Raw genomic sequence first — 12,576 nt, 5'->3', positions numbered from 1 at the left:
ATTTGTTACAAATTCTGGCTCACAGTGCACTTCAGGAATTGCCATCTGATCAAAGTTAAAGTTGTGTAACGACTACTTATTTCAACTCTGCTACTGGATCTGTGACCGTTATTATCACTTTACTTGAAAATGTTAGAAGTCTAGATCTGATACCATTTGTGAGCATGAGACCTTCTGTCTTCACTACAAAAGGGCTATTGTCTTACACCCAGGGAGATTACAAGAAAAATACTAGCAATGGGTTTTGCAGCTGATCAACAAGATGTGCTTGAAAGTGTCTTCACACACAGCTATTGGGACTGATACAGGGTGAGGAGAGTCCCCAGGCTCCAGGGACTGCTTGTGTCTCATCTACACCTCACCTAGCATGGCCCTGCCAGTTATAATCTTGCCTCTAACCCAGATATCCAAGAACTATGGAGTCTCATGAGTAACAGTACTTGATCCCACTTTCCGGCTGTACGAACCTAATGCATATCGACAATGAATCCATAGGAGTTCTGCTGGGGATTGTGGCCGTGCCATGTGGAGTGCAAGTTCTCATGGGTTGGCACCATCAAAGTCAGCTAATTCCCTACACCTTGAGTGGTTATGACTGGTTAGTAAAAGCTCTGACTTGCAAACCCCTCCCCTCAGGGGGAAAACTAAGCAATTTGTGTTCCATAGCCTTTCTACTTGCAGTTTAAAAGAAAAACACTTCCCTATTCAGGGCAAGCCACAAACATTTGCTGACGGTCTACTGTACTATGTTGCCCTAGAAAAACAAACATCAAGGACATATCTTTGCCCTTGAGAAGGCTCAGTGTTCCCAGAAACAATGAGTAAAGAGACAATCACAAGGTAACCAGTAAGTGCCTGAAAGATTAACTGGTGAAAACAAAGGGTTATCCACCCCAAATGTGTGATACTAGAGCTGAGTTTTGAGCAAGTAGATGTCAGGGACAATTGTAAAGAAGTGGATTCCAGGAACGATCACAGCATAGACACTCAGAGGCTCAAGAGTTAAGTGATATAAAGACCAGAGGGGTGCAAAGAAGCAGTGATGGGAGGCAAGATAAGAGCATAGGCAGAGGGAGACCAGGGATCCTTGTCTTCCATAGCAAAGAGCTCAGGATTTTTGCCCGAGCCTCATTAGAAGAGGACACAGCATAGCCTTTAAGTCATGGTCACCGATTGCCTCACTTGGCAGCATGTCCTTTTAGCTTCAGGCTATTTTGTTTATTCATGGCTCAAACCTCCTAACCTGTAACAGAATACTTCTATGTAGGTCATCTACTACCTCTTATCAAACCTTATCAGGTAGCAAAGATGGGGGAGAGAGGGACGGTGTTATCTGTACCCTTATCCATTTCGGGCAGTTAGCATAGACCTTGGGATTCGTCTACTATATTGCATGTGACCAAAATAGAAAAGTGCTTAAAGCATTTCAGACGTTAAAGTAACCCATAAAAAGAAACGAACTGGACAATGAGAAGTTAGTGGTGAGGTTTAGAGGAACATTTTTCAATTTGATGGAATGTGGCTCACTTTGATGGGGTAGAGAGAAATCACAAGATATGGTCACCATTTTTCCTAAGCTAGAAATTGGTTAAGAAAAAATGTGATATTTGTGTTTTACTCAGTACTGCTGCATTGACAGGGATTAGAAAGACTGTTTGGGGACTTTTTACTCTCGTTTACTTTCTATCTTTAGAAAATGGATGTATAAGCTAGTCTCAGATAACGCAGAATACTGTTTTGCTCCGTCATCCAGGCTGGAGCGCAATGGCAAGATCTCAGCTCACTGCAACCCCCGCCTCCCGGGTTCAAGCCATTCTCCCACCTCAGCCTCCCGAGTAGCTAGATTACAGGCACCCACCATCATGCCTGGCTAATTTCTTGTATTTTTGTAGAGACAGGGTTTTTGGGTTTTACCATGTTGGCCAGGCTGGTCTTGAACTCCTGACCTCAGGTATCAGCCCACCTCGGCCTCCCAAAGTGCTGGGATTTTAGGTGTGAGCCACCATGCCTGTCCATAATGCACTTAATTGGGAATTAAACATGAGTTGGGACATTCTCTTATTCGCAATATTTGCCAACATGGATTATCTTACAGCAAATATCCATGACTCTCCATCCCTTAGTTTTGGAAGTGCTTTTTTCCCCATTTACCACCATGGTTTCTCCTTGCCTAATCTAACACACAACTTGTTATAGTTGCTACTGAATAGAAAAAATGTTGCAGACAAATCATTGATCCCGAGTTTAATTTTCTTTGCTTCTCTTTGTGCAAGTTGGGGTGTGTGCATGAATTTGGCAAGGGGGGAGGGAAACGTCCATTATGTGGTTTTGCTTTACCGAAGAATGAAAATGCAAGTATATGATTTATAACCTGTAGCATACTTAAAGCACACTTGAAATTTCAGGCTTTATCTTGGATCGAGAATCACAAATAAGGCTTTGCCCCTCTGATTCAGACTGTCAGGTTGAGCTGTCAAATTTCAGAATCGTTAGTGTGATAAATCTTCCCTTTGGCAGAAGGGGAGAGGGATTATTTGGTAATGAAACTGGAGAGTTGGAGGGTGTAAGTGTATTGTGTGCTTATAAGTATGTGCACATATGAGGGACTATTTGAGAACACAATCACTATGGCCCAACAATACAATCACAACTCTGATACTGTATCCTAGTTCTAATGACTTAAGATGCCCTCCATAACATGCTTGCTTCTATTATATCAGGCTCAGGTCTTCGTTACTTCCCTACCTATATTGTATTTCTCTTTCCCTCCTGCCATCTCCTTTTCCAGTTTTTTACTGTCAGCCCTTCTTTACCTCCGTCTCTGCTTCATCATGTCACTCTTCTGAAGTCTGACTTGCTTCCTGTCCCCTGGTCCCATATAGTAGCAGTACTCAACCCTGTCAGTCAATGACCACTATTTACAGCAGATTTAAGAGAATATACTCTTTAAAATGAAACCAATGGAACAAATGACCTCCCTACAGTTTAACAGGCAACGTAAGACCTATACAAAGAAATTAGTTTAAAATTTCATTATATAAATGCCTGAGCATGACAGTATTGGAAGACATGAGGAAGTGAGACTCTTGCATATACTCTTGGAAACAGTGAATGTAAGCCATTTCCGAACGCAGACTATTTTAAGTGATGATGAAAATAATGGCAAGTGTGGTATTGATACATTCATCAAATGAACTTCATAAACTGAGGAAGTCATTTTTCCCTTGCTTTACATAGAAAACTATCAAGAATGGTCACAGTATTTGGCACTGGTATGTAAGAGATTCTGGGCTTGAATAATTATAATCAGGCTTTTTACTTCATGCATTTCCGCTAGGACATTGAGTTGCGTAAAACATGGGTCGGTTCAATGTCAGATTGCTCTTCACAGTGCAGGACAGCTGACACCTCTGGTCTCCATCTGCTACTAAACACCAGTAGCAACCTCCTCAAACTCATGAAAATCAGAAGCATTTGCCCACATTTCCAGGATATTCTCCAGGAACGTAGTACCATTTCCTTAAGAACCACTGTCCCACAGCATAAAATCCAATCCTACCATATCTTACGAATCCAATCTTATCTCTTGGGCATCCAAAGCCCTTGTCCGATCCTGAGGCACTTTTCCAACTCAATCCATCGTGACTTTCTGTACTGAAACCCCTGGTACTGAGCAAGTTGGGCCTGAGTTAGGAAAAATTAGAAACCGGGTAAGGGATACCTTCCACTGATCAAATTGACAAATCACTGTAGTGTTTGACATTTATGCCCACTGGTGGCGAGTGTCAGAAGACTCCAATAAGCCACTCATGGGTACATAAGTTTTGTACCATTTTTCTGAAGACCAACTTTATTTTTTCAATTTTTCTAAAAGTTACAAAAATGAGGAAAAAGCTACCAAGACATTCATAGGCATTTTAAAATGGCAAATACTTTAGAAGTGTTCAACTAGAGAGAACCAGTTAAATTTTAGTGCATAACTTAACAAATTAGCGCACAAAATTGTGTTCCAAAGTAATTCATATTAAAAAGGGGTTTAACAGCCACTGTAGTATAATATTGAAATTTTGTGCTTATACACTTAAGTACATATTAAATACTGTGTGTGCTTAAAGGGTACATAAGAGGTGCCAATATTTCTAGAGATAAAGTTGTAGGTGATTCTTATATGTCTCTGCAATTTGAATATTTTCTATACTCAGTGTATTGCTTGTGAAAATAAAGTATTAAAATAAAATACCTTAGTGAAGAATTGATCTAATGAAGCTATAGGTTTTGAATGCTTTATCTAGACAAAATTGTCCAGGTTTCAACCATGTGTACCCAAGGGATTTAACCTGTGTTCTGAGACAAGCGTTCATCCCAATGTGGTATATTTTCACCATTTTAAAACTATCTACATGCATTACCTTAGAAATATGCCATGTACATTTAACACGAAGTTTCAGGATGAGTTTCCAATTTATTGTATTAATATTTTTCTTGTAGCATTTTAAGGATCATGATTACAGAATGTTCGATTAATTTGCGAACTATTTTCTCTCATGATGTGTTCCCAGGGACCGTGTCTAATGCCATCCCTTCCCATCTCTCCCGGCTTGCTGAAGTACTCACAGTATCTGCACTGATTAAGTTGAGAGGCATCACTAGTGGTGGTTCATAGTGGTCTTCAACGGGCTTCCTAGATTTCTCCAAAAGCTTCCGGCATTGTGGTAGAGTTGTACCTTGCTTTCTAAAGCAACTTCCTAAGTTTGTGTGTGTGTTCCTTGTGAAGCTACCTCAGTGACCAGATATTGATGTTGAGGATAGAATGCAAAGATGGGAGATGTTAGACCCAAAGAATGTAATTGAAAATTCCACTTTTGCACCATACTCAGTATTCTCATGTAGATTCCCTTTTGTCTATTTCATAAATTCTACATTATGCCAAAATTTACATTCTTAAAATTAACAAGCTGTCTTTGTATTCATGCATGGTTATTTCGACTTTTTCGTTTGCTGACCTGCAGATTTGTGACTGTCATTTGTAACAAGCTCCTTTTTCAAGGGTAGAGGGGAAATCTTAAAATCTACTTGATGGGTTGTTTTGTTTGGTGATAAAACTTAGTATTCCAAGTATCTTTAGCAAGAATTTAGTATTCTCCCTGGTAGGTTTCTGATTAACGGCACTTGGAAGTGAGACTGCATAAACTGGGTAGGGTGACGTGCTTCCGTGGAAGCCTCACGGGAAAGACATCCTCAGGCTGCTGCTTTGGATTTTAGGGAGGGTTTGTCTCTCCTCGCTGCATTTATCTCCTGAATGTCTTTTTGCATGTCTAATATCTGGACTCATTCCCAGACGCCCTAACAGCAATTCTGTGTATGATGTCTGATCTCAGGACTAGGGATATGCATACACACATGCACACATGTGCATGTTCATAACAAGTGAAAGCTTCAGTGTATTTCAGAATTCTGGTTTTTAGTCATTATCTAACAGTATATTCACTCATTTTTCGGTTGTAAATGAAAAGCACCTATGTCTTTAAAGGTCCAGCAGTTTTAAAAAAATGTTCAAGGATGAGGTTTTTAAACCTTGTGCTATAGGATTAGTATATCCTTCAAGAATCCTATTTCCTAGTAGGTATCGCTCACTTTCAAGCTGTACTTCAAAATTTATAAGGAGAGTCTAATATAAGTGCCTTTTAAAGGTAGTTCTGAATGTGACTAAGAGGCTCCCCTTATTTGGATAGTGAGTGGGATATAGATTAAGAATGCTTAGCTAATAAATTTCCTACATTTTGTAGATATCACATGCTCTTCCCCAAACTATTAAAACCTAAAATTTTAAGTATTCTGTCAGGTAGACATTATGGACAGTTTGTCGTGCATTTGAGTGGTAACCAGTTTTGTTCTTAGGCCATTCTGCAACTCAGGGTCAAGAAGCCACTTAGGTACTTCCGATGCAAGTATGGCCGGCTTCAACCATCAGCTAAAGCAGCTGGAATGTTCCTTCAGCTGAAGGGCAGGGGATACTCAGTGCTTTTCTTGCTTTTAAGCTCATCTTTCCCAGTTAATTGTCTTTCTAACTATACTCCACTGGATTTATAAAATTTCAGAAGGTTCCAATAAAATTCTTGTTGGATGCACATATTCAAGGGGAAGTTCATGGGGAGTTCCTTTGCATTTAGTAGTATCTTTCAACACATATTTAAACTATTTTGTAGTCTTTAAACCTTCATAGATGTTTTATGAATAACTTGACTCTCCAAAAAACCAGGTAAGTACAGATGTCCTCAATTTTCCCCGAGTTTAACAGTCTCCCCTCTCGCTTCTGTTGGACTGCTTAAATTTATTGGGGCTCAAGTTCCCAGTTTGGCCTATCTGCTGGAAGTTAAAAGCAGCTGGCATTTCTGCAAGCTAAGGCTGAGCTCATGGACCCAAGGTCAGGATGAGACTGGTTCTGAGCAATTTCCATGGGAGTGGACACCCACAGCTAACAGTAAAACACTCGTTCACTTGTGACCAACTGATCCATTGGGAACCCTTGATGACAGTCACTGCAAATGAGGCTAAGGAACCCAGTTAAAGCTGCATCTCCTGAACATTTTTGTACCTTGAATCTATTCTGCACACATGCACGAGGCATGAGTATAGTCAACTCTACCGGAGTGCCCCTGGCCTTCTGTGTAAAGGCCAGTGCGGGGACTACCTGCACTATCACATCAAGGGCTGTACGGCCTATATTCACACACGTACGTGGGCAAAAACATCTGACTTCAAGGTGCTGAACCGCGCACGCCCAGATGCCGAGAAAAAAAGAAATCACGTAGTTAGCCAGCACACCAGCAGGACCATCTTCCCGAGTCACCGAGAAGGAAGCAGTGGATGTTGGTGGCCTGGTCCTCCATGTGTCCGGGCACTGGCTACATGCGAGGCCAGCAGGGCTAAGCAGAGAGACTAAAGGTGGGATTCCAGGTTTTCGCTGCCATATGGGCCAGGGTGGGTTTCCACATTTTTGTGAGCTATCAGAATGGCAGCTAGGAAATAGTTTAGCGAAGGAGAAAAAAAAGCCACACCAAAAACAACTCCAAAACCAAAACACACTCACACATGAGCCGAGTCTATCACTGAAGTCTGTTGCTTTAGTGGCTTGTTCATGTAAGGTCTAACTGAAATCATTCTGCATTTCCAAATATATCAGGGTGAACATCTAGGAAAGGCAGAAGCTTAATGCTTATGGGCCACTTACCACCATCATGTCTGTATGATTTTATTTGGCTGAGTTGCAAACCCAAATATGTATTGAAGCTAGACAGGTAGCATTAGTGAGGAGCCTGGGTACAGCACAGTAAGGACTGTTGGGGACTGATCAAGGATATCGGCCCCGGCTAAAGGGGACAATCTCTACTCCACTTCTAATGACTGCCATGCAGGCATGCAGGCCGAGGTTGCCAGGTCTTTAAGTTAGATAATACACAGATGCTTAAACTTTGTTTTTAACGTTTTCAATATTGGCAAGTGATTTAAAAATGTGTGACATGGATCTGGCTTTCAGGCTTTTAGCTTGCAATTCTTAAATTCATCAGTCCTTGATTGCGCGCGCACGCGCACGCCACTAGCTCCGAGTTTGTCCCTTCATCTTTGCTCCTCCATGGCAACGATTCTGGGGTTGGCCCACTGTCAACTGAAGGATACTTGAGCTCCGTCATCTACCAGAAAACTCAGTCAGACCTGTCCAGTGGATGTTTTTAGGTCTATAACCTTGTGGCAAATATGGCAACATAGACATACGGATGTGGGTGTATTTTGCTCTTATGTTTTCCCCTTTCCCAATTCGAAGAACTAGACGGGGCCTTTGGGCATGATGCCTCTGAGGTTTTTGTGTTAAGATGTCCATCTTTCTAGATGTTCCGAAAGCCTAAGCTGGCCCATGAGGAGACCATGAAGGAGGCAAAGAGGCAGGCACAGGGGGAAGGAGAAATTTCCCTCAAGCTGGAGGGTGCCAGAGATGGAATTTCTGCAGATAGAAATCATCCTCAGCTTCCCTGCTTTGCATAACCTAAGGAGGTATCTAGGTGTGTGTGTTCCAGACATTGGGACTTTTGCCCATATCCTAACAGGTAAGGATATAGCACTGTCAGTATACCAAGACATGTTGGTTCAGGTCATATTTCACCAGTAATAAGGATGAACCAATAACCTGAACATAAGCACTGAAATAAGATCCTCATTAGCTGTACAGAATCCTTTGGGGCTGTGGGAGCTGTAATGACTTTCAACCTGGCCTAGAAGGATGGTGGCTTGCAGTTGCATTTAATGTTAGAAAAAATCCAGTATTGTGACATTTCTTGCACACTTGGGTTTATGGAGCAAAATCCATACCAACAACACAACCATTAAGGAAATTGCCCTGAGCTTGATGCAGTCTTTATTGCTGCAGAAACAAAGAACGGACCCTGGGCCAAAAGGAAGAAAAAGACTTTCCATGGGGTCTTTGAAGTTCTTTTGCCAGTGCCCAGCCTGCCCCCTGGTGGCACTTTTGCTCGTTTCCTTCATAGTTGGAAAATGACACATTAAATGCAGACTGAACAAATGCCGTGAAAATGTTAGAGAATTACAGTATCACAGGTGGCAGGGGCCTCCGATTCTGCCAGACCAAGGAAGACTCACCCGAGTCAAATTTTCAGGATCAATTTATTCCTTCTCTTCACTTCGAATGTTTCTTCATCTTTACCTCAGAGGAAGTCACGTCCTGTCTCCAAAGCAAACTTTCCCATGTTCCCGCCCGAGGCTTACTGCCTGGGAGGTCATTCCACCTGCAGTCCCAACACTTTCTTCCCCACCCCCCCCCTCAAAATTTCGTTATTTCCTCTATTACCTTGTTCCCCTCAATTGATAAACTTGTCCAAGCTTCAATGAAAGAAGTGACATTTTTCCTTAATAGTTTCTCCCCCTCAAGCTGCTTCACGGTCTTTCCTCATCCCTTTGAACTCCTGAAAATCTTCAAATGTCTTGCCCTGTGTAAGTAGTGCTTATTTATAAAATTCTGATGTGGAGCATTCAGATTTCCAGGATTGTGCCATTGTAAACAGTTGAACATTTTTGCTCACATCTACTTTTGCTATTTCTGCAGAAGATAAAGTGCTCAAAATGTAATTGCTGACTATGAAAAAATTCGTGTGACTTTGAGCCCGATTAGCTTTGTATTACTAATTTTTAAGAAGTCTGTATACATTTACAATGCCAGCAGTAAGGAATGAGTACACAAGGTTCAATTTGAGGATATTGGGTGAACATTGGGTGTTGTAGGGGTAGGGGGTACAGTTTAGAAAGGTAAAAATCGTATTAAGTTTTACACATGTATTTGTTAACTGTTGGTAGGGTGAACAATTCCTCTTTACCAATTGTTGCAGCGTATTTATTCACATGTTAAGTGTATTTTGAGATCTGATGTTTCCCTTATGCGTTTGAATAAGGGTAACATGCTTTGGGTTTTAAAGCTGTCTTTAACATGGAATGAAATATTGCCCTCAGTATAATGTCCTTTAGTCTTGCCATTGAAGTTTTAAATTTTTTATGTATTCAAATCAATCCTTTTCCTTCATGATTTATTCCCCTGCTTCAAAGCTGAATTTATGGTTCTCACAAATCTGATATTCTATTCCATCTCCTGCTGGTTTTGCCGTCAATTTTTTGTGTTACTCCTAAGTCCACATAGTTTAGTGTACACACCAGGTATGAATCTAACCCCGATTTCCTCAGTATTATCCAATTACTTTAATTCTTAAAGTAATTCTTCCCAACACTTTTGAGGCACTTGTTATTTTTAAAAATTTCAGTCTCTGCTCTATTGATCTGTGTTTTTTGTGCCAATAACCAAAGGATTTAAATGACTGCTTTAAGATTCTCAAGTCTGCAAAAAGTATCCTTCTGGATCCTTTGTAACACGACATTCTTTGATAAAAGGGTTCTATACACAAAAAATAAGTTAAAAATTAAACTTTTGAAGATTCTTATTGAAGAGTAAATCAGATTCAAGTAAATACTGCCTCTGCGTTCACTGGCTCCATAACCATGAGCAAGTTACTGAAACAACTTGCTTCGCTTTCATTTTGCCATCCATAGCACGAGGATATTAGAAACTACCTACCCCTTGCAGAATTTTGATGGGGATGGAATGGTATAATGCTTATATACTGTGAAGTTCTTAGAATAGTGCCCGGCAGAGTAAATGCTCGATGAAAGTTCTCTATTAAACCTGTTACTTCATCTTTGAAGGACCATGTGAGCCCCAGATGTCTTGCCGTGGTTTGCCCCTCAAGATACCTTCACTATCACAAGACTCCCCCAACCAAATCCAACTCATGTCATTCATTTTCCTATGGGATGAGGGGAAACGAGTCCATCCAGGAGTTACAGGGATCTGATCTACTCAACCTTCTTTCCTTGTCCTTTGCTAATCCTGTTTATGTCCCCTGCAGTGTAGCCAACTGAGCCTCCTGGTCCCGTCTTTACTTGGAAAGCCAGTCTACCACTGTCGGACATACTGGCTTGGCAGTCAGAAAAACCCAGAACCCGAATACGAGTTCCGGCTTCATCACTTCTTTGTAGTGTGCCTTTTGGCAAAGGCCATTACCACATTACCACTTCATGCCCGTTTCCTCATCCAAAAAAGAAAAATCACAATGTTATTGATCTTCAGAGACTATGTAGGATAGTACATGTAAACCACTTTACGTAGTGCTAAGTAGGACAGGCTACATGATTTGCAGAGCCTGATGCAAACAAAAATGTGGGGTACCTTTTCCAGGAATTACCAAAAATTTTAAGATGGCAACAGTAGAGCATTACCAAGCCCAAGCATGGGGCCCTTGTCAGCTCCGGACCTTGCGACACTTCAGGTTGCTCATCTTGAGGCCAGCCCTGGAGCTCGGAGTTAGAGTGAAGTTAGCATTCCTATCTCCTTGTATCTTCAACTTTGCTTTCTTCGTCCCTGGTGTCTCGCTCCTATATCCCTACCACCTCCTTCATTCTTAAAACCTCATGTTTAATTTCCTCCTGGAAGCCCCAGATATATCCTTGTGTTTTCTCCTCTAAATGGGGCATGATGCAATCTTTTGTAAGCCATTAGTAGCTTTTAACCAATATCGTTTAGCCAAGCAATTTTTATGTCTGACTCCAACATAAAATTAGATTCGCCCCTCAGCTTTCCCAGGACTTATTTCCCAGCACCTGAGCCGAGTACCCTTTTCATATGCTCCGACATTTACTTCTCCGTCTCAGCAAGTTGCAATAGTAAAGTAACAGAGGGGACTGGAAAAGATTGAGGTGACAAACAAATTCAATGCACAGGAGAAAATAGCTGAATTTTAGCCCAGGGTAATGCATTGCCATTCCCCTGTGATAGAGTAGGTTGCAGAGATTAAGGTAGGGCGATGTGTCATACTAGGCTCAGTCATATTTGGTTATCAACCTTCCAAGCCTGGCTAGTGCAAACACTCATGCAAAACATGGGGCTCCTTGTGCCAAAATTACCCAGAATTTCCAAGATGCCGACAACAGAGCATTAAACCAAGCATGCCTTTCTGAGGGCAGGGCCTTGTTCAGCTGCACAGGTTGCACACCCATGAAACAAGCCCTGGTACCGAGTATTTAAACGAGGGGGTTGACTGTTCTGATATGTTTCCACAGTGCTGCTACCACATAGTAGATGCGTAACTATTTTGCTCAATCAGTAAATTAAAGCATGAAATTTGGGTGACATGCTTATCGTGGTTTCCTGGAGACATGGTGGTTCTTTGTCCATTATCTCACCTGTAGTTCGAGTATCTACTCATCATGTGATCAAGTTGGTCTGCAGTGAAAACATAGGATCATCTTTGTATCTGGCTTTTAATGTGCAGGAAGAGCCGAGAGCCACCACTTATCAGTGGTGATCTGTGTAGGAAGTCTCAGGATAAGGACAGCTTAATAAGGAAGGCATTTTAGGGGAGATGAACATTTTGATGGCTCTCCTAGTGTTGCCTTTGAACGACGACCTCCATCTTGTGTAAATCTAGAAGAGTTAGTGTTGTAAGTTGCTATCTAGGTTTGTTCTGCTGACCAAATCCGTTCAGGATAAAGTTTACAGGTGTGACTACAGATGGCTAAACCTCCATGGTCAGACTCTTCCTGCAATCTGTCCTTGGATTATGCCATTTCTTATGAGTATCTTTTGCAGGATGTTCTAGAAATGGTAGTACCTCACTGCTTTAGGGATAGACAATTCAAATGCTGGCCAGTGCCACAGCAGAGCTTTAGTCAACTGTAATACCACCTGCCCAATTCCGAATGGAGACTGTCAGTACAACCTGGGGTGAGCCGACACTGAGATGTACTGAGGTAGACTTGAATACTGTGGTAGTTTATTAGGTACAAATCATGTGTATCTGAATTGTGTAAGATCAAACAATTCTCATGGGAACTTGTCTGTTTACTAATATTTGAGTATTGCGTGCCACTCTTGATGCTTGGGACATATCCCTCTTGATAAAATGCTCATCAAGGGGCTTAGAAAAATTAACAAGGGACTGGGTAGTATGCTACTGAGAATAA

At 41.5% G+C, this 12,576-nt stretch overlaps 1 protein-coding gene across 1 annotated transcript in view; it reads left to right on the top strand.

The window, feature by feature from the left end:
- The window catches only part of GADL1 (glutamate decarboxylase like 1), a 158,741-nt gene that overhangs the window by 109,066 nt on the left and 37,099 nt on the right, over positions 1–12,576 (top strand). The window lies entirely within an intron of this gene.

Source organism: Cebus imitator, unplaced genomic scaffold (genome assembly GCF_001604975.1).
Source record: "Cebus imitator isolate Cc_AM_T3 unplaced genomic scaffold, Cebus_imitator-1.0 Scaffold21, whole genome shotgun sequence".
NCBI lineage: Eukaryota > Metazoa > Chordata > Mammalia > Primates > Cebidae > Cebus > Cebus imitator.
This window is presented reverse-complemented; position numbering and strand designations above follow the sequence as displayed.